Source organism: Varroa destructor, unplaced genomic scaffold, assembly GCF_002443255.2.
Source record: "Varroa destructor unplaced genomic scaffold, Vdes_3.0 BEIS01000003.1, whole genome shotgun sequence".
Classification (NCBI taxonomy): Eukaryota; Metazoa; Arthropoda; class Arachnida; order Mesostigmata; family Varroidae; genus Varroa; species Varroa destructor.
Window position 1 is genome coordinate 18,120,690 of NW_019211456.1, and position 25,621 is coordinate 18,146,310.

At 42.8% G+C, this 25,621-nt stretch overlaps 1 protein-coding gene and 1 long non-coding RNA gene across 19 annotated transcripts in view; one reads left to right on the top strand and one right to left on the bottom strand.

Moving 5' to 3' along the window:
• The window catches only part of sick (sickie), a 355,991-nt gene that overhangs the window by 280,516 nt on the left and 49,854 nt on the right, over positions 1 to 25,621 (top strand). The window lies entirely within an intron of this gene.
• LOC111247981 (uncharacterized) lies at positions 16,031 to 24,265 on the bottom strand. 7 transcript variants are annotated; one of them, XR_015323976.1, is made up of 4 exons: positions 23,400 to 24,265; positions 21,419 to 21,594; positions 19,982 to 20,044; positions 16,039 to 17,627 (listed from the first exon to the last, which is right to left on the bottom strand). It is a non-coding gene; the product is annotated as an uncharacterized LOC111247981 (long non-coding RNA). The 7 variants fall into 7 exon arrangements; XR_015323975.1 differs by having other exon boundaries at positions 16,039 to 17,655; positions 22,166 to 24,265; XR_015323974.1 differs by having other exon boundaries at positions 16,040 to 17,655.

Consider the following 25,621-nt stretch of genomic DNA (forward strand, 5'->3'; position numbering starts at 1 on the left):
GCCTGGCGAGTGAGTGGAAGCCTCTCTTGGTAGCACGACACGCCCCGTTTCCTACACCTTGGTTTTTGTCTGAGGCTCGCAGCACGAGATATCACTTTATCCCACTATTTCATATGGCGACATGCGTTTATCCATGATAGTGAAGGAAGGACAGCTTCAACGTTCACACGATCATATAGGCCACACGTATAGCTCTTTCAGAGCTTCATACTGTCATTGAGCGTTCGTCTGGTTACCAAAGAAATGCTAACTATGTTGCAACAAGATGAGAGTCTTATGCACGCCACTTTCATACCACGCGCATTCCTGGGTGCTTAAGCATGTTTTGAGAAACGAAACACTGTTTAGTAAACACTGCAATTAAACATGCTTGATGTTTTCTGCCGACGAAAAAGGACGATGGATGCATTTCGCGTTTCATCTCCTGGACCTGTTTTCTCTGTAACCTTAATATACCGATGTTCTTATATTGATGCCTGGCACATACGTTTTATTAGTCCTGCATATGACACGAGTGTTTATATTGCCTATCCTATTCGTGACGTTGGGCTCAGCTTATCGCCGTCAACCTTTGGGGTGTTGGAGGCGTGTTGGCGAGGGGCCCGTTGACTCGTGCTGTAGAGGCAGGGGTTGTCGATGCCCCAATACCATTTTTGACTAGTTATTACCTGTTGAAAAATGCAGATCCTGTTCAGTGACTGTAGAAGAAAATTCACATCTCACTAGTTAACACTGTTTTTTTTTTGAGAATCTTGTCAATACAGTTCTTCGACGAATTTTAACCGTAAACTATAGGAGCAGCGAATAGAAATGTTGCTTCATCGACCTTCGAGTGAAACACACGAGTGTTTCAATTATTAATAAAAGAAACGGTACTCGTGAATGATACCGTCGAACCGACTCAGAATTTGATCGACTTTTGATTCGATTGTTCCACCTTAAGTACGGGTCGGAGAAGGTGTCAGCCACTTTTGAACTCAGTAGAAAATCAATGAGGTATCTCAGCGGAGTCAAGCTTTGCAGCGCACCACATTCGTACGGTAAAATCGTTCATTGATTGTCACAGGAGCTCTAACTACTTGAAGCGACCGATAGGATGCCAGCCTGTCACCATTCGATCCGCTGTTTCAGGCTTTATCGTGATCATATATATTAAACATAACTGGTTTGGTTTATGCTGTACGCTATTTGGCGTTGGATCTAATAACTAGACCAAACGCAATGGTTGAACGTCCCACGTTCCACTTAAGTGGGACGTTCAACCATTGCGTTTGAGTACCTAAAATCTAGCCAGTGTTACAGCCTTTACTGGTAAAACAGCCGTAAACAATGTTTATAACTCGTTACCTCGCTCCTTTCTGTGGTAGTCACAAAAACGCTTTTTTCCATAGATGTAAACGCAATTGAGGACACACAAATCGGAGTATACATGTGCACTGTTTCCACCATTTTTCTTTAGAAATGAAAGCTATATCCATTCATCGGTCCGTTATTCTACTTTCGACAACAACGGCGCTAACAATAAAGAACATCGCCGACCGAGCAGAACTGACGATGACTCGTCGCTCGTACATAGCTTGCCCCACAATATATTTGTCGGATATAAAGCGAGCAAGTTAGCGAGGGCAATTGTATAATCTATTCGGGAAAAAGGTTAGAAAGGCAAATATGGACAAAGGGATTTCCGTTAGCGCTAGGTAGTTGCGGCAGCATACTCACCTTTGAACTGCGCTTATGGACGAAATGTCAGCTTTAGCCTGTCAACAATTTCGATATACAGTCTGATCGGCAGCATAACTCTGCAATTGGTAGTAAATAATATTCGGACATGGCTGTTTGGTTTAAGGATCATCGAACGATTCCCTCTACAGTGTAATCAGTTCGCTGACTAAACCGAGAAGTACTAGAAACGTTATTTGATGATTCCTACCAGATGAACGTTCGTCCTTTACACAGTTAGCGTTTGAATGATCTGGAAAAAACGTTTTGGGAAACTGGGACATCGCATCCCGTATCAAGTCTTGCATGGGCGTTTGTCGCTGAGGAACTCGGTGAGTGATTGGCTCCGAGATCGATTAAATAATACTTTTTTTTCCCATGTTCATTTCTTTCTTGCTTACTGTTGTAGCGCTCTTTCTCTCGAACCCCGGTGATGGTGGTTACAATCAAGCAATCAGTGTACCGTACAAAGCAGCTGAATAGGACACAACTTGTCGGTGTGCTAGTTCACCGGAAAAAAGTTATCTGTAGTAGAGCATCATGACAAGCATCTAATGAAATCCAAAAAGTTCCCACAAAGTCTATCCTGCAAAAGTAATTTTTTTTTGCGAACGCGTAAAAGGAAATGCATTGATAAGTGCATACGCTCAGTGATAATGATGATACGTTAGCTCATAAAAGACCGACGTCATTTAACGTCAACTAAGCAATAATAATCATTACCCGTAATTTCAATGATACATGCACCAAAAGCAGGTTGCCAGGTAACCACGCGACTCGCACCCCTGCCGCATGATAAGCCCTTGTTATCTTCGATTTCTAATTATATGTATGTTTAATTTTGCGTTTGAGATATTTATTCATGTTTCATGACTAGGTTGCTGTACGATCGCTCGTTTAAGTGGATAGCAATAAAAAGCTCTATCCGATCTCAGAATTTTAGCAAAAAAACTTCGCATAGACATTTGCCACATTCATGAAGCAGAAAAACGGACTTACGTTTACGGGAAGACTTTGAGTGTTAGAGATTAGCCTGTGTCTTTTCACCTGCACGCAATGACGTTATGCTGAAGAGTCGAGGAAACGAACTTAGTGTCCCTCGAGGTAAAATCCAGGCCTCCAAAGATGAGCCAACACACAGTTCATGTTAATTTTTTTTTATTGAGCGAGGCTCAAGATAGACAACTTTAGGCATTTGTTTGTCTTATTACGTTTTCGTACTGTCTATCAGCGTAATTCCACCACTGTGTTCAATGTTTATACAAAGCTTGGAGTATAGTATATACACTTGAAAGCGGCATGCACACTGGATTGCTTGAGCTTTTAGCAACCTCTCAGCACGAGTGAAAAGCTTTTAACAGCTAGTGAACCGCTAGGGAGTTCTTAGAAAAGACCTGTTCGTACTTGTACTTAACTAATGGACGGGCCCGTTCGGATTTTATCTATTTTATCACAATGGAGAGACCGCAAAGATCAGCTATATCAACCGTTCAGACTCGTGAATCTATAAGTAACCGTAATTAGGAAATGGTGGGTGAAACGGCGAGATTTCTCTGTGGCCAATAAGCTCGGTGATTAAGTTCGTCACACACAGCCTCTGGGAAGTTATATCTTAGTTACGATTAAACGCTGGCCTCATGCCGAGCCCCACTAAAATGAACGGTAATACAGAAATCTCGTTCACGTACTAACCCACTGGTTTGGCTACCGTAGAGGGTCGGAGTTACAAGGATGTGATTTGTCCAATGTTTATTTACTTACTTGTACATTACTACCCTATAACTAAATTTTTTTTTCTGATGTGGTTGACATCGCCCTTTAACAACACAAAAAAAAAACTTTAAAATTTAATTAAATTTAAAATACAGCAAATTTTCTATGGTTTTATGCACTTGGCTTCGGTTGTGCCATGGGCTAACTTTTTTCGTAATGAACGATTTATTTTATAAATCTCGTTCAACCTATGCTTCAGCTGGCACTTAACTGGCTTACGAGTCTAACGAAAGTCGACTGTTTCATTGGCGAGTGGTTCGTTGACGATAAAGGAAAAAGTTCATTGGCATCACAATCGTTATGCAAATACACAGAAAAGAAAGAGGATCGTTGGACAAAAGTAAACTTTACGATTAAAGTTATAAGTAAGTACTAAAACCTTTACACTATGATTAGAAGTCGTCCAGGAGACGCTCTTGGCACAAGGTGCTCTTGATAAAAATTTTAATAAGGTTTTTAATAACTTAAAATACATTTTAGTGAATAATAATTTTTAATTCTCCATAATAATTAGTAGAAGTTCATCTAACTTTGGGCACTAACTGTTACAAGTGAACATAGATTCATTGACCCAACATCGATATCAGATGTAGACGCATACGTGCTACAAAGTATCCATCTACCTAATTAACTTGTGGAAAACTTACGTTTTGGCCTTCATACGAGATTGAATATTAAATGCACCACCCCGCCCTGTCATTGTAAATACAAAAACATTTTAGTACACAGGTCACAAAGCTTAGGCAGTGGCCTTCATTTGTTGCCGCTTTACCCAAAGTAAAAACAGTGGATTCTCATAGGAGACCATCCTACGAATAGTAAGCCATTTTTCCTCTTTTTGATATTAAACATATTACAGTAACGCTCTGCCGCAATAGAGTATGTAAGCAAAGCCAAATGGTAGTACAAAATAGGCTACGGCAAATGTCTCCAATATATGCGCGCAAGCACACACCTCACAAGACAGGTGGAGAAGAGCGTCATCGCCGTTGTCACAGTGACAATTTCACTTGGCTCCGCCTTGCCCTTTTTTGGAGGGGGTTAAGCGAGATGTCCTAAAGAGCATGCGTTTTCCTCTCTGCGTTGTTCTGGGCGACCCCACTAGCTCGTTTGAGTCCATCCATCTTAGAGGTGAATGGTGGGAGGCCCGAGAAAACTAATGGCTGAAAGACGCAGTCCATATATTTCGACCCGTCTAGTCAGGGCAAAAAAGGTGCGACATCTGTAAGGATGGGGGTGCACGGTACACAGGACACATAGGTCTCTCTCTCTCTGTCTTTTCATCTCTCTGTGAGGAAAAGTGCGAAGAGACGACACAGCTGACGGAGAAGCATGTTTATTACTGGTACAGACAAGTAGTATTTGAAAGTGAGTCTCCCTATAGCCAAGCAACCCCTAGTGACAGAAAGGAATAGCATGGTTTCGTGTGATTTGTCGCGACGACATACGCTGTGAACTGCGTCGAAGGTGGCAGTAAGAAAGAGACAAGTTGGGGACCGCGTTGATATTACTGTTGAAACAATGCAATAGTAACGCAATAGTAAATGCAACACAAATGTTTTAACCTACCCGGACCAAAAAGAGGATCCAGATATTGACGTAGCCAAGGCGTAGGAAGTTGCCAATGGGAGTAGCGGGCTTACTACCCAACGACGTGCCATAGAACCTATGTTTTTTTCAATGCCGATGCCACGTCATAGAATGAACAGTAGAGTGGCGAGCGCTTCAGAACGAACCGAAACGCACGAGAATGGCCACCGAGTAAAAAGGACGAGGTATGGGTGCTCATTTGTTAGCGGACGATGGCGGCGTCCGTATGGCCAAGCATTAACAGCACACAAAACACAAGTCGGTTCTGGCAGCAGCCTTCAATGGGGTGATCTTCCTCTCAGCTTCTTTTGCTCTGTGAGTGTATGTGCCGTTCCCCATAGTCGCCTGCCCTCTACCACGACACTCCGCACTAGCCTTACGTTTTACTCGCCTTGGAGACGAGCAACAACTCCACCCATCGGCTGAGCGCTTTTGCTGAGCCAGCTCTAGGGTTTTCCTTCGCGGAGCGTCTATCCGCGCGACACCCAGCCATAGAGAAGTCCGTGTGCCCACAGCTGCTAGAATAACCATCCGCTTGACGGCACACTCACGATGCACCAGCAACGCACTCAAGACACAGCCATAGAGAACAGCGTGCTCCTATAACGATGACACCAAGGATACCACTCGCCCAGACAGCCTCGTTATAGTAGTATGTTTTCCACTATTATCGAATAGGAGGACGATATGTCAAATAGTAGCGTCATTAAGTTATGGTAAAATCCAACGGGGCTAATCACTGAGAAGGTGGGCTATAAACTGGTAGTCTCTGACCTACCGCTACTTCTGCTCAAGAGATTCAACTCTGGAGGAAGACCTATTGGTGTCAAGGAACCACACCCATGTACATCGTAAATTATGTATTAGTTTTCTATCCCCATTACTTCTTAGCTCTGTCCTGATCTGAAGATGACTTGGGGTGGTCGAGAGCTGCCTGTCCGCTATGACCAAAACTTGGGTAGAGTCGAAGAGCCTCGTAGGCGACCTTAGATCGATGTATTTATCTCGGGCGGTGGTGAACAGAGTCGGAAAGAATAACAAGTTTAAGGATCGCACCTAGTTGAGAAATAGGCTCCAAGGGTAGTTTGAACGAGTGCAAAAATTTATGAATGAATTAACAAATGCGGTAATGCACAATGATTGACGGTACTGGAATTGCTTTAATGACAACCATTGAGTGTATGCCACACGATCTACACAGTGTATAGAGGTCGATGGAAAGCGGAAAAGTGCACTGCATTACTCGAGTGACAATGAAGCTATGGAATGCCTCATGGAAAAGTAGACCTTGTTAAAAGAGTTATACCAATAGATAGCTTCAGAAAGTAAGCCGTGAATGCTAAGCGACACTTATGGTAAATAGAATGCTATTAAGTACATTCGCAGTTCTGCTGAACGATGCTCGGACGATCTGCGTTCCGTCACATGACTCAACGTAACCATTTCATATGCGTCATGGGTAATATCGTTCATCTGTATGCATAGTAGAGGACCTACCTATCTTCTTCGCACGTGGTAACAATGGGGTCAACTCAATGTAAATAGTTTTTTTACGGAACCTTTATGACATCTTTGAGCAGCTAATAACGACGTTATGCAAGCTCATATAGATAACGTATAAGCCTGTATACTTATTGTCGTCCTGATTTTAACGTCAGAGAACTCAGTCATTTCCATCGTACAATCCTATATATTAGTGATAAACAGAGACATAATTGGCTTAAACGCACTGTGTGAGGACTAACCTTACACAGGTATAATGGTACATTCCCATAGCGTATGCTACTCAGGACGAAAACAAGCGTCCGTTAGTGCGGCTTCTCAAAGATTAGGTCCACAGGAGACAATGGTATGTGGGTAATGCTTCAGATATTTCCGTTCGTTCAGCGATGTAGTTCGCTAGTTTGAGTTAGCATGACCTGTGAACCAGCGTGAGATGAGCCAAAAGTAGGCCATGCTCCTAACCTAACGATGTGCGAATACAACAAATGCCGCGGAAGAAATTGCAGAGCACTAGTACTTGAGTGGCCGTCCAGGGGATTCCAGCAGCAGCACCTCGTGGGTAGATGGGGAAGCGTTCGTTCACACTGGTCTCTATCTCACATAAACCTAACCCCTGAGAGCGCCATCCAACTGGACCCCCCCCCCCCCCATGAGAAACGATGTGGGTGATCCTACAGTATATTGCAATTTTATTGACCGATCAGTTGATAGATGCATAGAACTGGAACGTTGTTCCCTATGTTAAAACTGCCTTAGGCTTCTTTGCCACTTCGGATAGTTTTAACTAAACTAATTCTATCGCTATTTACATGACATAATATTTAATAATAAACAGGATTTCAAGCACTATTCAACAGTAGATACGTTAATCTAACAACGTCTGAGCAGTACGGACAATAAAAACCATCGAGGGCCACTTAAACGACATACATAAAGGATACTCACCATACAATGTTCATCGTAGAACTAAGTGTGCACACTTAAGTGAAGTGTCTGAGTACAATTGTGTTTTTCGGTGTACACCTTATTAATGTGCAACGTACAGCATATTAAAACATCAAACTATGTACACTGGTGCAAGGCCGAGTTTGTGGTGGCCATGTGTGTTTATTATTACGTTATTTGAATAGCCTGGCCATTTGTAGTACTTCGTAGGGCTTCCTACATCATACAGGGTGATTTTTGTCATTTTCCTGCTAAGGCTTTTAGGTTCTTTGAGGTCTTTGAGAAGTTAGCAAACGACACTTGAGGTCACTTATTAGTCATGTACTGAGGGTACGTCTGCACCAATGAAGACGTAAATAATGCTCACGGTTTTGCAGTAATGTTAGTGTATTTTCTGACAGACACAAAAACAAACGTCTATTTATCTGTACCGTTATATTAGTGCTGATTGAACCGTTATAATCGTTATTATAATTATATAATAATTCATATGATTGGACGAGTATATATGTATGCACACAATCGGCTGTAGGTCGTTGAAGCATTAGAATGGTAAAGCAAAAGTAAGTCTTTTTTTTACTACTAATTTTTAAGAAAAAAAAAACTAAGAAAAAAATATTCGGGTACATCGAATAAGCCCCACATTGCCAGTGAAAGCGTCTATTAAAGAAGACTTTAATTCGTTTATCCGGCATAGATCGCAACGAATCAGACCGGACTCCTTGTGCCGCAAAATAAAGCCTGCAGTCGAATATATTAACAGTAATGTACCTATCAATGTTCACAATTGAAGTGGATAGACCTTTCCGTGTTATTGCGTCATAGGCCGTCTTTATTTCTTTGGCCAATCCTTTTCTTTCGTAAAAACAACTCAATAACGACCTAAATAAGGCACTAATAAGCATCAACTAAAACCGTTATATCCAAGCGTTTCTATATTCACAGCTTCTTTTTGCTTTGGAAGCTTTGGAATGGCAGAGCTCCCGCAAAAACTGTGACGACCACGATTTTGCGCCAGCTAACGTAAAGCAGTATTATCATTACATTAAGACAACACATGGTTCTCTTTGTTTTTAGAGATTAAATTTACGGTAGCATATGCAAAGTAAGTTAGAAAATGGCACCCGCTATCGGTGGTCGACATTTGGTTTGTTGGCCCGCGTCACGTGATTTGAAAAATATAGTCTGCAACTTGAACTTGTTTTGGCAGGATGCTCGAGATTAGCACCAGCTGGTACTAACGAGCGGGGATAGACGCCGTACTGAATCTTGTGTATGGAATGGAGCGTTTGCAAACATTACATAGAACGAGAGATTCGTGTGTAATTTTTTGTGTAAAAAAACGAAGTGTAATTGCAGTAAGACGATCAGCGAAACGAGAAGTGCTAGCTATAAGTCACTCGTGGATTGGTGTTGAATAGCAGGAGTACGCTATCTTGGATAACGATAGCAAACAGACCGCGCAATTGTACGCCCTGTATTTGGTATTGTCCATTAGTTGTATGTACGTGTATTTGGGGTCACAAAAAAGTGAAAAGCAGCAAAAATGTATTCTACGATATATATGTGATGACAAACTAATGATCGAAGGCACGTTCATTGCGTCGGACTAGAACAAAATGTCGCATGGAATACTAAAACGTTAATCAAAGCGTTTTCGTTAGGCGCTTAACAACGCACCGAACTATGCTCAATGTGACACGTTTTTTTTTACCTAGTAGATCTTCGTGTTTGCCCCACTAATAATGTACAACGTTTACCTTTTCAATAAGCATCAGTTACCGTTTGTCCTATTTGAAATGTTAGCTGTTGATTGAAAGGTAAAGAAACAGCATCACCGATAAGCGTGTGCGATCATCCACAACGCGATGGTTACTGCAGTTGATTTGCTCAGATGCCTTTCAGGTTCATTACCTTCTGATCAACGTTAAGTGGAATCATCATTCCGTCATCTAAAAGTATTTTTGCCAGCCGTCATACCTAGCTGTCGGACGCACGAGAGGATGGCAATCGTGGGTGGTTTGAACATGTCGCTGTTGCTTTTAGCCCGTGTGTGGATAAAGGATAAAATCCTGGAATAACAAGGCTGTTCGACGTAGGCTTAGAAGGGCTGCGATTATCCAGTCGCAGGGTTTTTGCTTCATCCCATTTTTTGTACAGCTTAGGTATCACGATGCATTGACTTACGGGCTTGAGTGACGACCAAAACCTACTGTTCCTTCCTTGGTGTACCAGCTTCGGTCGAGAGTTGGCGATTTGCAATGAACTCCTTGTTCGTCGTATTGGACTGCCACTTTAGTGACGCGCTGTTGCAATCCACAGCTTGATCGCTGGTAAAAAAAGACTACGTTACGCAACAGTGTCCCCTCTACCTTTGAAATCATAGCGGTAGAACGCAACGATGACACATGATAGACTGCGAATACTGCCGAGACGACTGCTACTGGGTCGGTATGCCCAATAGACGGTGGACTGATTTGAAGTGCTTCTCAGATTAACGTCTGACGTTGGTCAATCTTTTTTTTTGTCTATGAACTGTTCACTTCCAGCTGCATTTGTTACCCGTAACGTTGTTCCTTTTTTCCTACTGAAAGATAATCGAAGATACTGAAGCCTAGATGCTTGCTTACCTTACGTAAAATCGGTAACACTCGCTGTTGTTAATGTTGCACGAAGGTTAGTGTGTTTTATTGTCATAATGAACATCAGATACAACGAATGATTGGCCGCATGTCTTTTAACCGTATTTTTATCTATCTGATTTACGCACAAAATGTTTGCTTGAAGGGAATCCCCTTGAAGGTTGCTACGCCACAGCTAGAACATGGATCACTTTAACAACGATTTAGATTTATCCTCAAGCTATAATTTTCACTTCATGGCTGTTTGGGCACTGTACAATGGAGTCTATGTAGTTTGCGAAGGCTCGAAAGAACCGCACTGGAAGCCGTATGTCATTCTCCCTGTTGAAATTAGTTTAAAGATGAATCACATTAAAGACTGAGCGAATTCAAGAACTTAACATAAAAGCTCGCTCAAATAACACTTCTTATCTTGTCAATTTTCTCGAACACTCGCCTATGTAAAACAAATTTACCCTATCTCATATTTACGATCCGGTAGTGACAGCAACAATATCAATATTAATAACACAATATTAATAACAAACCTTAGGAAACATTATTTATTTTGTTTTTTATTAAGCTGCGAGCTTTAAGTTCAGTGAAGTTATGGATCCGACCGTACAACGTCGATGAATGGTAAATTCCCTATTAGAATTTCGACTCTGTTTTGTCTTAATGGCACGTTAAAATTTGTCTTTAGCGCTACCAGTTACAGGATACTTTACAGCGGATAAAGACAAACATGATCATTATCGCAGAAATGCTTCAATTTTATTTTACTCAGACACTGTCCGTGTCCACAATTAATATCCCATTGCAAAATTTTTGGAGCATTTGTAGAAAGAAGCGCAGCCTTTCGTTGCGTAAAAACCAGCGCATCTATATATCGACCCAGTTACTGATGCAACTCTAATTGTTCTGCATTATACGTCACGTTTTCTACAGATGTCATTTAGCGTAGATCTAAATATTGACAAACCATGTTGACGTGGAGAAAATAGCCAACTGTACATCTTTAGGTAAAAATGGTGCTTTATTTTGTTGCGACTGCGGCGACTGAACAGACTCTTCTCCTCAAGTATTTTTCTTTTAATCGATGTTGGCTAATAATAAATTCGTTCAAGATCAAATCTTTCGGCCCTATACTGACCAGTTCTATTTACTGTGAAGCGTGTCTCCCTGTTCTCGAGGTGTTTTCTGCATCGCTTATCCGACATTCAGCTGAAAGCAGAACGTCCTCTTTCTCCTCGGGAGAGGGATGCTGGCTCCGATACCAGCGTGTCTGGTATATTTTGGCGCCTTTCTGGGCCTGGCGAAGGGTAGCCCGCATTGTCGCAGCTATCATACACAGTTGTTTAAATGTTACGGCGCCAGCATGCAGCGATCAACCCGCCATGGCTATGTTGTCCGTTACGAAAGTAACTTACGGTTATTGTAGTACCAACACGAAGGTTTTTATATTCGTAGTAGTCCTTTGATCCTAGTGAAATTTTAATGGAAAAACAAAGACAATCCTAATTGGAAAGTAATCGTGTGTGAGCACCAGTTTGTGGATATAACATTATCACATCACAATCATTGGATATTTGTGTCAACCTTTGGATACTATGCTTATTCCACCTGTCGTTCAATTACGACCTAGCAAACCGTCAAAAAACATATTTTGAAATAACGCGAATTGTTGCTTTTGTGCTCAAAGTTCGTTTGTTCTCGCCTTGCTATTTGGTTTACTTAGCGTTTCATCGTGGAAAAATTCTACACTTTTGCCGAGACATGCAAAAGCCGTTGTAGAGTTTCGACCTCGAACTGATAATTGAGTTCGATAAAATCACTAGATTGAGCGTCCGTCCTCCATTAGCTACTCACATGCTAAGCGACCCTCGGATCTGCTGCTCAATGTGATCGGTTAAATGCAGAGTTTCGAAAAGCAAGATTAACGCTAATCGTTCAACACAAAATATTTCGTAGTTCTGCAGTTCACCCCTTGCAATACTCACTCGTGCAAGCTGAAACAGGAACAGAACGCTGCCATAGATTAGAAAGTTCACAAAAGCGGGTTGAAAAGACCTACTGTGTGGTTACTTCTGTAGCTCACCTCATTGCCTTCAGCGATTCGGTATCCTCCGCAGTGGAACTAGAAGGATTCTAGCTACTATTGTATTGTTAACGACCAAAACTGAACGCTGAATCGAACCTGGGTTGTTGCGCACTTTCGTCCATCTTTGCTTCTTTTCGCCGAATAGGCTTCTGGATATGCTCAGTCGGTCTGTTCTTCAGTATCTAAATCGGCTAACGATTGAAAGCACTGAAGGCCAAGGGACTCCTAGTTTTTCTCGGCTGCCTAACTGATCAAAAAACCTTTTGAATCTGCTCAGTTTGTTCGCCAGCAGGACTGAGGTTAGGTTGCGTTTATGCAGCTCTTGGCTTGCCTGCCAGCAACAAACTAGATTTTGTTGAATGTCGTTTGTTGGGCGGTATCATTTGCCAACTTCTGAGACGTTGAATAGGACAGCATGACGCATGGAATGGATTATCTAAGGCATAGTTTCACTCTACCTAACAACAGGAAGAAGGCTCGGTACCCGCCGAACCTTAGTAACGAAGTGTCATCAAAGGCTATACCGATTGGTTCAGCCAAAATGAAAGCTCAGGCACACAAGGTGAAGACGTTGAGACACGGCGATTCGGACCTACTAATCGGAGACCGTCTTGAGGATATCTACGCAACGAATTTCCGCAGGCAAGTTCCTGATTTTTACGGGGGCAACTATGAAATCGAAGTTCAACAGCAATCCCAACAGCAGCAACATTCATGGCTTGTTAAGAAACCAGCGAACGTAGCGTTGGATGACAACTTTTTATCAGTGTCCAACAGCGATATTTCAGTGGTATCGGACTATGGCAGTGGAGGCAGCGAGTTCGACGTCCCGTTCCGGCGCAGCGGCAGGTCAACCCTGTACGCCACGTTCCGAAGGGGGAAGAAGAAGCTCTTCAAGCCCGATAAGCCTGTCGTAGGTAGCTTGAGTGCCACTGTAATCAGTGACTCGAGACGCTCGTCGACATCGACAGTGCTCTCGAGTGGGACCGGCAGTCTACCTGAATCGCCCCCGGAGTCGGAAAGCGGTAGTCAAATTTACGTAACAATCAGCCGGTGCACTTCGAAAAGAAGAGAGGCCTTGCCTCCATGGTTGTCGGATACGTCCACCAGTTTGCCTACAACCCCCTCGCTCGAGTTGGCTCCGATATTCAAAGAGCCGCCCCCCTTTGTGCAACCACCAGCCAGCCGAGTCGGCAGTCTCGAAGATCTCCACCAAACCTCCGACGATACGAGCTCGGTGAAAAGCTTTGCTAGCTCGACATCGGCATCGACCTATTCGAATCCCAAGGAAATCACCTACTTACGGCCAGCGATGCTTGGTTCAGGTCCACTGCAACCGTCGCCAGCCAACCACCATTCAATGCCCTGGCAGAATAACAATAGCGTCGTGTACAAAAGTGCCGAAGAGCTCTGCAGCACAATGTGCTCGTGTAGAGATCGATGCTGCCCTGCCATAGCTGGCTATCGGGTGCGCGCATGCAAAACCATGGAGCCACTGTGGGAAAGCGAAGATGGCCAGGTTCAGCTTCGAAACAACGAAAAACACAAGTGGTATGACGCTCGAAAGGTGAAACACAAAAGTTGCCCTGCTTTCCAGGTGAGGAATTTTATATGAGTTCTCTTAATAGTACTACGTATCGATACAATATGCTTGTGACAGGTACAGTGTCGTCGTATCAGAATACATAGACATAGTGAAAGGATAACAAGTGCTTTAATATCATTTGATAATATTCTTGTTATTATACTAGATTGCCGCTGCTACCACGATATAGGGATAAGTTTGTTTGTGTGGTCAATCAATGCCGTCCCTATGGCCGTTGCTATTGTCACTGCTGTCAGAATGACGTTAGGCTTTTTCCGCTCTTCTCTTACGCTCATGTGCTGTCTGATCCGATAATAAGGGTCCATCTATTCGTCGGTCATTGGAAGTGCCGGTGACGCCATCATGACGCTAGTGCGCCGCGATAAACGGCTTTGAACACAACAAATACATAATCTTGGAGACCATAGGGCAAAGGCGGCAACAGCAACAAAAATATTATAAAGGGAAAAACAGAGGAAAAGAGCGACCGGATGAAAGGGGACGCGTCAGATGAAGCAGCCGTCCTGTCCGATCGCGCATGATCAATGGAAACCTCAGAAAAGACTGAATAACCCCTGTCGAATATTTTCAGCTGACAATTCGGCTAAACAGCAGAGAAATGGGTTCGTTGCGGGAAAAAATGTAGCACACGAAACGTTTATTGATTTAAATGTTTAGTGCTGCATGTTCCACAGACCGTCCATGATGGTTTATTTGAGTAAAAACTGGACGCAAATTATACAATACGGCGCTATAAAACGAGAATATTGCGCTACTGAAATTTGCCATCACCGCGAACCGTAACAACAACAATAACATAATCATTTGCCTATCGTCGGATGGACAAGTTATTTAATTGGATGCTGTACACGTTTTATATATGAGTCTCCACTCGTAGTTAGCTCTTTGTTGAGCCACTATAGAACAGTTGCATTTCTAGAACGAAAATGTTGGTTTATTCTTGACGTTCGAATGAGTATCCGGCCACTGTAAATAAAAGCAAGAGTTTCAATAACACGGGAATTGTTGGCAGTGTGCGCGTCACTTCGTGTACTTAGTTGATTAGCGGACAGTTGGACCATTGAGGACAGATCGTCTGAACATCGCATGGAAGGGCAGGCCCGCCATATAGCATTGTTACTACGATCACCGAAGGAAGCGCGTCAGCAGAGCAATACTAATCGTTGCGTCAAGTTAAGCACAATAAGTATATCACGGCAGCCTTCAGCCATGGGACCCTATTCATACCCAGTTCTTTTTCCTGTCAGTCGCCTATTATGCAACGTGCTAATGAGTAAACCTTTCCAGCAATTGAATGGCCAGCCGCTCCTCTTTGCTATTTGAGGTAGGTTGTGATACAACGCTGCAGGCTGGTCAGCACAGATCGAAAACAGTAGCAGAAGTAGCAGGCAATTCAAGGAGCCGTGTGAACTTCCTTCGTTCTGAAGCCGGCTTAACCACGGTAGAATCGGGCCCGTAAGGATCGCGCTATTGTAGTCGTCGTCGGCGCTGCTCATAGCTGATGTAGGTAGGCGCCGCGCCACATCGCATACCTGTGAGCTCGAACCTTCACAAACTGTCGCGGAAAACAGGGTTCCGATATCTGTATAGGCCAACCACGCAGTGAAATAATGCTCTTCATTGTTGTTGCAATAAACGTTCTTGGCATGCATCACCGTTGGTGGGTATCGGGAAACATTTCGTTCAAGTTAACGACCGCTACCGCACAGAAACGATTGTGGAAGTGGTACTCGTGCACGATATATTTCCGAAATAGCAACAACATCCTCCACAACAATGAGTCAAAGAAGACTCCAGAGATCTAGCACGTGCAGAGATAGGAATCTAACGGAAAAGTTAGTCAAAATTAAAATGAAAAAGCTTAGATCTACGCAAGTGCGGAGTCCAAGAGTCACCAGGTCGACCCTACCGATTAATCACATAACATATAATCATAACATTTACATTTGTGCGTCGCCTAGCTTAGATCTTGGCAAGATTAGGCCGGCATCCATCAGTTGATGGACGGACGTATGCTCATTCCGTTTCCGTAATTTTAAACCAAAAGGCAATAGGACTACGGGGAAAAACATGGTGGATCTATTGAGGTTTGTTTAAAGGCACAACATTCATAAGCGGCGACAGTCGTCAATAATGAGCGCTGTAGGAAATAGCTGGAACAAGAACGAGCCGCAGACCAACCGTTGATGTTGCAGCCTTCTATTAAACCGTCTTGAACGGTCGCGTACATCCGATCATCTACAATCTGCTTCGCTATTCATCGTATAGTGAATTAACTATTGAGTTAGATAGAGACATAGGTTGCTGCAGTGACAGTAGCGATATTCTGGGGGTTTAGTGCTAGTTGTGGTGCATTGGCTGGCCTCCTATTGTTGTTATAGGTGGTTAAAATCTGCTAGATCAGTAAATGAAAAACCTTGTTCTGCAGTTAACCTGTTTAATTTTCTGGCTACTGCTTGTTTTGTTAGAGGATTCGTGTAGTCAGTACTAGGAGAGGGCTTAATTTATACATTTGATTCGAACTATATCAAGATGGAATAGAACCAGCTACTCTTCCTAGCTGTGTTTCCATTTTGTTGTTATTGCTTTAAAGAAACTGTGTTTGTGAGACATGATTTGGAAAATAAATATTTCCCTTTACCGAATCCTTTAAAATGATCGAGAGTTCGTTGGATACTCCACTTAATATGTAATTGCCGTGATAACAAACGTCACTAGATATTTTTTTCAAAAGCTTTTAGTAGGCTGTCTTCAGCATTCTTGCAAAACTGGTATTATGAAGAACAAACCCGGCAATGATTGCCATGACTATTTTCGGTGTCGACAATAGAGGTGTAGACTGTTTACGATTTCGATAATCTTCAGACTAAAGCAGCAGACATAACTGCTGATCGTTGTTGCGACTGCTACCCTTAAACAAAGTCAAGCTCAGTCGATAAACGAGGCCAGACGCTATAATTACTGCTGTTGCTGATCGAAACAGACGTTCTGTATTTCTATCATTCATAAGTTAACTTACCAGATCTCGTCCCATCAAACAAAAGGATAGTTAGTAATATCTAAAAAACTGAAAAGGAAAACGAAAAAACTAAGCTGGCAACGAGGATATTTATCTGCGGTCGTTTATTCGTACAGCTACCGGCGTTAGCGCTCCTTCACCAAACACTGTTCTATTGACGCTTTTTACGATTCAGCCGTTACGCCGCGGCATGTCATGCAAAGCAATGCGACGCCTTATGCCGTTGTGGAGCGGCACTGTTGCGGTTTCATTATTATTATTTGTGATCGGTGGCTTGGCTGGCGGTTACACACGCTGTCTCAGTTACGGCCTCCGTTTCATCTACGACCGAGCGTTCGCCTGTTCGGTCAACTCGGTCGACTGTTGTTAGCTTCTGCTTTTGGCGCTCCTGGGGTGGTGCGAACGACGGTGCAGCCGGCGAAATTTCGCTCTATCCAGGACACCATCAGACGCAGAAGTAGCGGGTGGAGTAGGTACGTTGTTGTTGTAGCAGCAGGACTCTGCCGGTTAGCTCTTCTGGCTGCTTGTAGGTACTTTTACTGTTGCCGGTCGTAGCAACGGCAGCGGCGATTTCGAAGACGGGTACGCTAACGATCGCTTTACTGAGCCGAAAAACCGCGAATCGGGGATTCAGCATTTAACAGCGCTCATCAGAAGGGGTCGACTGGTTCCTGCTTGAAGTCAGCCTTCAAATCGAAGCTACCGTGTTTCATAGACAGCAATCCCGCAGAAGCAGGCCAGAAGGGGCGGCTGGAGTGAGAAAGCTTCAGAAATGTATCTAAATTACAGTTGCAATATGAAAACGAAGCAAGGCCTTATTACAGCGCACACAATAGTGTGCGTGGCAGAATTCTGGTGAGGAAGCAATGACCGTGAGAATGAAGGGGGCTCAAGCACTACAGATACTTTCAACAAAACGTAGTCAATGGGGTTCGACAAAAATCTATCAGCGACAGGAGGCACTTAGCGAAGACTTAGGTAGTACACTGTCGTTTTGGCCGTCGAAGAATTTTTCATTTAGGGTGTAAATGGGAATAAACGTATGTACACGCTAAATCTTATTGGGAACCGGGCTTGCTTAAATAATCCACAATTATTATAATCTATATGTGAGATATTGCTGCAGCACTAGATTTCGCAGCTTCGGCAAATGACGAGTCACGTTAGATAATTTGATGTGAAATATTCTACTTGGGCAATATTTATTTTAGAATTATGTCCAGAGACGTCGCATCAAAGTTTAGACCGTCCTTTTTTCTAATTATTTTTAGGTATGTTACACTGTACGGAGTGAAAAATAAATTCATCCGTAAGTCACTTTTAGAAAAGCTAACATAGTGGAACCAAGTTAAAATAGTGGAACCAAGTTAAAATCGATGACGGCACACATGATCATAACTGTTATGACCATTTCTGTCTTTTTTTTTTTTTTTTTCTAAAAACTAAACAGCCCTAACGGATGTATTCCTAATTTGAAGCGTTACATTTAATCAGATGCTTTTCGTACGGTCTTTAATGATAAAAACCGAGCCATTTTTTAGAAAGTTTTTCATCGTTTGAAATGGTATTTTTGTTACTGATGCAGACGAACAGGACCGTTGTCAGTGTATAACGAGGTTATACATTGACAACGGTACTTTTCGTTGATACACGTGAAGTGACCGGTCATATATACGACTGTTTCTAAAGCTATTAATACGCACACGCTTTGCTCAAATACATAGTGTCATCGTTTTGAATGAAGCGATTAATCAATAGCTTATATGATGTCAGAGTTTCCTATTTGAGGGTTCCCATTCAGTGTTCCTATTGACTATTTGAAGTTCAACCTGTTCCACTCTAGTATGCTTCAAGTGCTTACCACGAGATGAAAGTGCTATTTGACATTTCACAAAATGCTTCGCCTCTATACAGGTGATCTTTTTCGTTAACCAGAAATGGCTTCCGCCAATGTTACATCGGCAACGAAACGGATTTGTGGCACGTAAACGCGAGCTCGTATTTACTGCTACCTGATCTTTGTAAGTGTTCTGTTTGCCCCCAATGGCTAGCCTTGATGTATTTGCAGGCATGCAAATATCCAGTTAGCACGACGAACAAAATATTACTGACTGGTTGCTGTTTACCAAGCTTCCTCGTAATTTTTAGCATAAATATTGAAATGTAATACGTATAAAAGTGTTTTAGGGAGCCCACCCATGTTTAAATAACCTGAACGTTTTATACGCTAGTTTGAAGTCGTAAGAGATTTGTCGTAATGGACACACACAATACATGTACCAGTTGATTAAGGGTCATCAGTCCGCCAACAGCACAAAGTAATAGAGCTAAACCTAAAACACCTGTAGATAAATATCAATTCAGGCACTTCTAAAATTAGGCTTTATCTCGGACTGACTATTTTTAGTAAGCGTGCGAATCAGTTCTTTTACGAGCATTTATCTTGAAGATTCCTAGAGGCACCCGTTGGAATGACTGTTTTCGTTAATTGATAAGGGCGCTTCGCACACTTTAAAAAAAGCATCGCGAAGTTTACAAGCAAACGCTCTGTCCGCGTACTATTGTTTGTACCAGGTCGTATAGATAGCCTCCCTTAAATACCGTGCATCAACTAGCCAGCAGACAATTTGCCTGAGGAATAACCTAGGTGGTGGCAACGATGTGGGGCTCTATCTTGCCGTCGCCCCAATCGCAAAAATAGTTTCTTCTTGTGTTTACGATAGCATACTGCCAAATTATGCTGCTGTAAAAAACCTCTGTAGCGGTAGAATATAACGGTAAAGTTACGAGGGTCGACGCTATGCGATGTCGATGCTGTTTGCACAGTGAAACCTTGACTTTCGTCGGCGTGGTATTGTTTTGCTGCCTGTTCCATTCAAGCGTATTCGATCTGACCTCCTCTAATGCATATATAGATGTGTATATATATACGTATATATGTGTGTGTATACATACGTAAACAAAGAGCGCTCAAATACGCCATATACAAAAAAAAACGGACAAAAATTAAAATTCAAACAGATAGCAGATCAAAAGTCTTAAAAATGCAAGGGCTCAAAGCGACAAGAAGTTCAAAATGCGTAAAACAATTTACAGGGACTAACCGTTGAAGCTTATCTGGATGACCGAATTGTCAGTTGTTCTCTCATTAAGACGGCCATCAATCTCTGTATAAAAAAACAGGCGTATCAAAAGTTATTTTTTGTGCCTTTTTAATAAATGTTGACCTCTTTGAATCTTAGTGCTCTACAAACTATTGGTCGGATCAATTATTGGGATGAGCTTTTGCGTGGGTAAAGTAAGCAATTACTAGCAAATCATACGCCCGATGCAAGTGAGCGGGTTCACAACGACTGGATGAATATTTGTGCCGTAAGTTGCAAACAGATCACTACCACCGCCGCCGAAATAAAGCGCGCCGAAGGAAACTATAAAAAAAAAAACAAGCCATTTAGGGCTAATTCTGGTTAATGACAGGTTATCAAAAGTCGACCATCATGAAAGAAAGCGCCCGATTAATGCAGTTGAAAAATCGCAAGAGCGAAAGAAAACGTTTTAAAAATAGCAGATCAACAACAGTTTTCCGGAACACAAGTCCAAATACGATATCGGCACGGACGGAGGATCAGCATTCGTATTGGAACATTGGTAGATAATACCATATCGAGAGCCAACACTACTTTAGCCCTCGGTACCCATTTTTTACATTCGCAAAAGCGAAAGATGAGCGAGAAAAATATATGAAAAGAGGCTGACTGTGAGCAAGCGACACTTTCACAGAAATTCCTTAGCGTTTGCGAATGTAAAAAATTAATAACGAACGAAGATTGTTTATTCAACGAGGTTTTCCATTCCGCAGCATCTACTCAGCGTCCGCCGTCCTTCCAAAGGAAATCAAGCTAGCATCAAACACTGCTACGCGCATATAGGCAGCCATATACTGTGAACGCTGGTACCGAAATGAAACTTGGTAGACGCCTTATACCCTACGTAGGACAACTAGTTATCATTTCCGCTGCAGGATTTAAGACGCAGCGTAATTAGACATCACTATTATGGATACTGGTTGCTACAGGACAGCAAATCAGATCCGTATAACGAGCTAACCATCTCATTTGATCACATGCTGAGTTAAACTAGGACCCTTCTGCTACCAGCCAGTCTATGTCTAGTACTCCCGAAGATGGGATGATTGTTAGACAGGGATGCATTTAGAATTATATGTGTCAGAACTTTTTCACTCAACAGTTGCACTTTTTGATATATGTCGTGATAGTGCTATAAGTGAAGTCCGTACACCTGCTCAAAGGAAGCACAGGCCACAATTATTTTACGTCTGTAACGGGGGTGTGCACGGAGCAGGTGAGCCTGCGGCGTGTCTTTTTCTACAATACAAATAGGACAGCGCTACACACACGGCTCTCACATTGTTGCGAGCGGTTTTCAGTAGCACCGACCAAAGCGAGGCGTAGCGAACATGCAGGACCAGTAGCAGTAACATGAAATAGCCTTGATAACAGAGACTCAAACGTTCCACTCACTTCCTAATGACGTAGATACGATTTCGTCTTGTCTTCCGTCCGTACTAGCGCATTGAAACATTGAACATTATGCTTGCAGATGATTTTAGTGGATCCCAAATGTCTCTGAAGAGCCGTTAATATGGCAGTGGCCGCATTAATATATCGTGGCGCACATCCGTAGTGGCGAACAGATCCTACGAAGAACGTAGAAGAAAGATGTCGCTGTTTAGATTTACATAGGCTGGAATGATCTCTTCAAATCCGACGAACTATTGCTGTTGTTGAATTTTAAAAGTTCGCCCTTTGCTGTTCTTTAAACGATTTTAAGCTGTAACAGCCAACGGCGACTGCAACAAGGCAAATTCTGAGACAAGCAAACGTTTATCCTAAACTGAGAGCAAAAAGTAGACGACTCCATATGGTGCTTCGACAGAACTAAAGTTTTTGCTGACAGCAATCTACAATCAAGAGAAGCATGGTTGACAAATCTATCGTATTTATATATCACAGTTGGACACAGAATATACAGTAGCCAGCGCTTGATTTTACACATGATAAAGCAAGCCTCCAAACGCTACAATAAACTACAAATGCTTGCTAACTCCACCTTTTACCGTGCCCCATATTTGGTACGGTGCTGATTTGATAGGCGATTCGATTTGGTATCACAAGCATGTTTTTGTGGGAATAGGTGCCATTCGGAATATGTGTGTTTTCTCGATAAGCAAAATTCACGGGAGTAGTAAACCAGTATCAACGACGTACCGGTTGCTCGCTGGCTAAAGAATTTAGTACGTCGCCTCCTCAGATATGTGTAGCTCAGCGGACTCTGCTGATCTTCCTGCTGTAATAAAGGAATTCAGCATAACTAGACGAGTTTTCTACTCTTCGACCTGGTTTACATCTCAGGCTTTGCTCTTCTTCTTTATGGGTGTCTTTGCGGTAACATATAGTAAAAATTTGTTATAATGTCTGAACCAATAACAGCAGCTAGTATCAACGAGCAGGTGCCGGTGGACGGTAGTAATGCTTCCAAATAGATACAAATGCTAGCCAATAGTGGGGCTCCACAGCGACTCTAGTGGAGCCAATCACCGACAAACCTACGGTAGCCGTAGTACGTCGAGTTACGACGGTAGCTGTGTGCGCCTTAGGATCTATGACGAATTCTCCTCCAATATTGAAAATTGTGTCAAATATTTTGCGGCAATGTCATTGCGGCTGCCGTCGATCGACCCATTATTAAGTGATCATTACTATTCCATATATAGAGGTTTGTTGCTCTTGTGCAGTTGTCATGCCGTCTGTGCACTGCCTCCCGAGGGTACGATGGCGCGGTGAAGCGACGTAGACCCACAACCTTAACGGCTTCCTGACTCACATGGGTGTGTGTAGCTGAATGCTGATAGAGATCATGATCGTAATTCTGCTGTTGTGTTTTTTCTTGTCCATCTTTATTCCTCCGGTTCCTTATAGTTTTTTTCAGTCGACTTTGTCATTTTCCCTTGATTGCATTTTTTTTTGGCCTTCGGCCCTAATGCTAGCCTGAGACGCTTTTGTTCTAATCGCTGCCTCCTCTATTGGTGTTTCTGAATGTGGGAAAAAATGCTGATGTGGTCATTTTGCGTTTTTAAACAGCAACCGGCGTTCGGTGTAGCTCTGAACGGAAAAGTTCTATCCACTTACACTATTCAGGGCGCGGCTTACGGTAGCGTTTTGCGAAACGCAGGAGCCATCAGTCAGTGTCTAACCATGCTTCGCTAGAATGAATTTTAGTCTCGTCAACGAGCTTCGCGGCTGGGAGTAACCGAAAGTGGTCGAGGGGTCGTCATCTCGACTATGCGTAACAATAACGTCATGGTTTTTCGAATTTTCATTTGCTAGTTTCCTTACCCCTTTTATGATTTATACAGTTAGCCGATGTTGCTGATAACGGTTTTGGTGGCAATGATACCGAGCATTTTCGTTCTCTTATTTATATTTGTATTTTGTGACTCACCGTTATTGTTCCGAGCTTGGTCACCGTCTGCATCACGAAGACTTGGCTACTCACTACTTAACCGTGCGCTTACTAAAATGCTCCAACGAGTCCAATGACTTCGAAAATGGCGACGTCGTAATTTGCATTATCACCGACACAGCCATCTCAACGTTCGTTACTGCTATGCTCATTTTGACCTTTCCAACACCAGCCCCATTGAATTCTAGCAATTATAACACGAATATATATATTATATAGACACTAACGATCTTATTTTCGCTCTTTTTATCTCGCCTTTTTTTTCCCCCATTGTAGATCTAATTTTTCGTTGACGTCCCAGTGGAGCAGGTAGAATGATTGTCACCTGTTCGTTGTCCTTTATCATATCACTTGAGCGATTTAGCAATTGTTTTGTTTGTCGAATCCCAATACGCTCAATCGGCGCTTCTATCGCCGTCATAAAACGTCTCAACTGAGTGGCAGTCCTGTTCGGTATTAGGGATTGCCGGTTGTTCTCGTCATAATCTGCTAATGTTCTAAAAAGCTCAGCACAATGACGGATAGTAGCGGTGGAGACTGTATGTGCTGCAGACAAAACAAGAGGTCGCCTACTTCTATTGCTGCTGCTACTGGTTATAGTGTAGATTTGTATGTTTCCCCGTAAACGTCGTGCCTGTCAGTTGTTGCCGTGTTGACAAATAAACAAAGACAATCGATGACGCGTTCGTTGTCCTTACTGTGGCCACCGGATCTTGTTATTGATATCTCTTTTTTTGCTACTTTTCTCCTGTAGCACATTCGATCATCGTCGCTTTACTGCGTTTTATAGGAATCAGCCAGTGGCAACAATCGCAATCCAGCTGTTGTAGCACAGGTATAGTAAGGTCATATTGTCCAACTAAATAAGAGCGAGCAACGACAAAGAATGACAAAAGTAACTGTGGTGCTAGCAGCAACAATAACGTCGATCACATAATTGGGCCTAACGACGTTAGCACGCCGATTTTAGAGACGGTATACAGCGCCATTTATTGTTGTCATCATACTGTAATGGCCTAACGTCAATATGAACAATCACATAGATAAAAAAGAAACGAGCAATGCAGTACCGCACTCTTAGCATATCATGGCCAATTGCTTGACCTGATTAGATGATCGACTGCAAAGTGGGAGACCGCTGCATTTGCGTATCGTTGGAGATCTTCGTAGTCGACATGGAACACACCTAGTACTAGCCGTATTAGTACAAGTGCTTCCTTCATTTCGATTTCGTCTTAATTTCTCTGTATACGTACTGGGCTTCGTCGGGTGCATCGTGATGGATTTATCTGAACAGACAGCATATGACTGACAACAGTAGCAATAACAGCAGGCTCTGTGAAAAAAAAAAAAAAAAACGTGCGTCTCTAAACGATTCCCAGTGAGCCTGAAAGGCTATCATTGTATTGAACGCGTGAGCGAGGTTTAACTGGTAGTTTTCCTTGGGAAACACAAGGAGATGACAAGCAGATTTTACCGGTACTATCACTAGCCGACCTGGACAGATTACGGTTAGCGGGAAACGCTGTAGCGTTGCCAACAGATTGCCTGGAGGTGCTTCTTTTCGCTAGACCCAATGTATTTTCACGACGACTTCTTGGATTACGCAAGCCAACCCCTCTTATGCTTAGGTCTGATTACAGAGAATAGATCTTGGAAGATGTGTGTGAAGATGGCTCGGTTTTGCGATCGCCATTTAACGACTACGCACACATGTTGCTCTTATTAGCGAGGATCCATGTACTACTCAATACTGGAGACAATTAAAGATGCTCACCCATCGAGAATGTGTCTTTTTGCCATTCTCCTACGTTAACAAACGGCCGGGTCAGGACACGTTGAGTGGTGAAGTGAAGCATGAATAGATCGACAAATGACGAAACGCAAGATGGAAATACGGCGACAAGTGGATTTGACTCGTCCTTACGTCTTATCACTGTCGGCCATGCCGTCAAACCGTTTACTCAAAATGGCTTGCAATGGCCAATTACTAATACTTGTCTTGTCGTCATGATTATAGATCTTGCTAGCCCGGCGTCGAATAAGCGATCGATGTCGTCGACATCCTCGCTCTCGTAGACCAACTTGTTTTTTGCTGTTGTGGTGACGTCTGGGTCTGCAGCTGGGTAACAATAATAACAAATACACAATACAGTTGGCACTAGGCAACGTTAGACGTATACATACAATAGCCGTTGTGC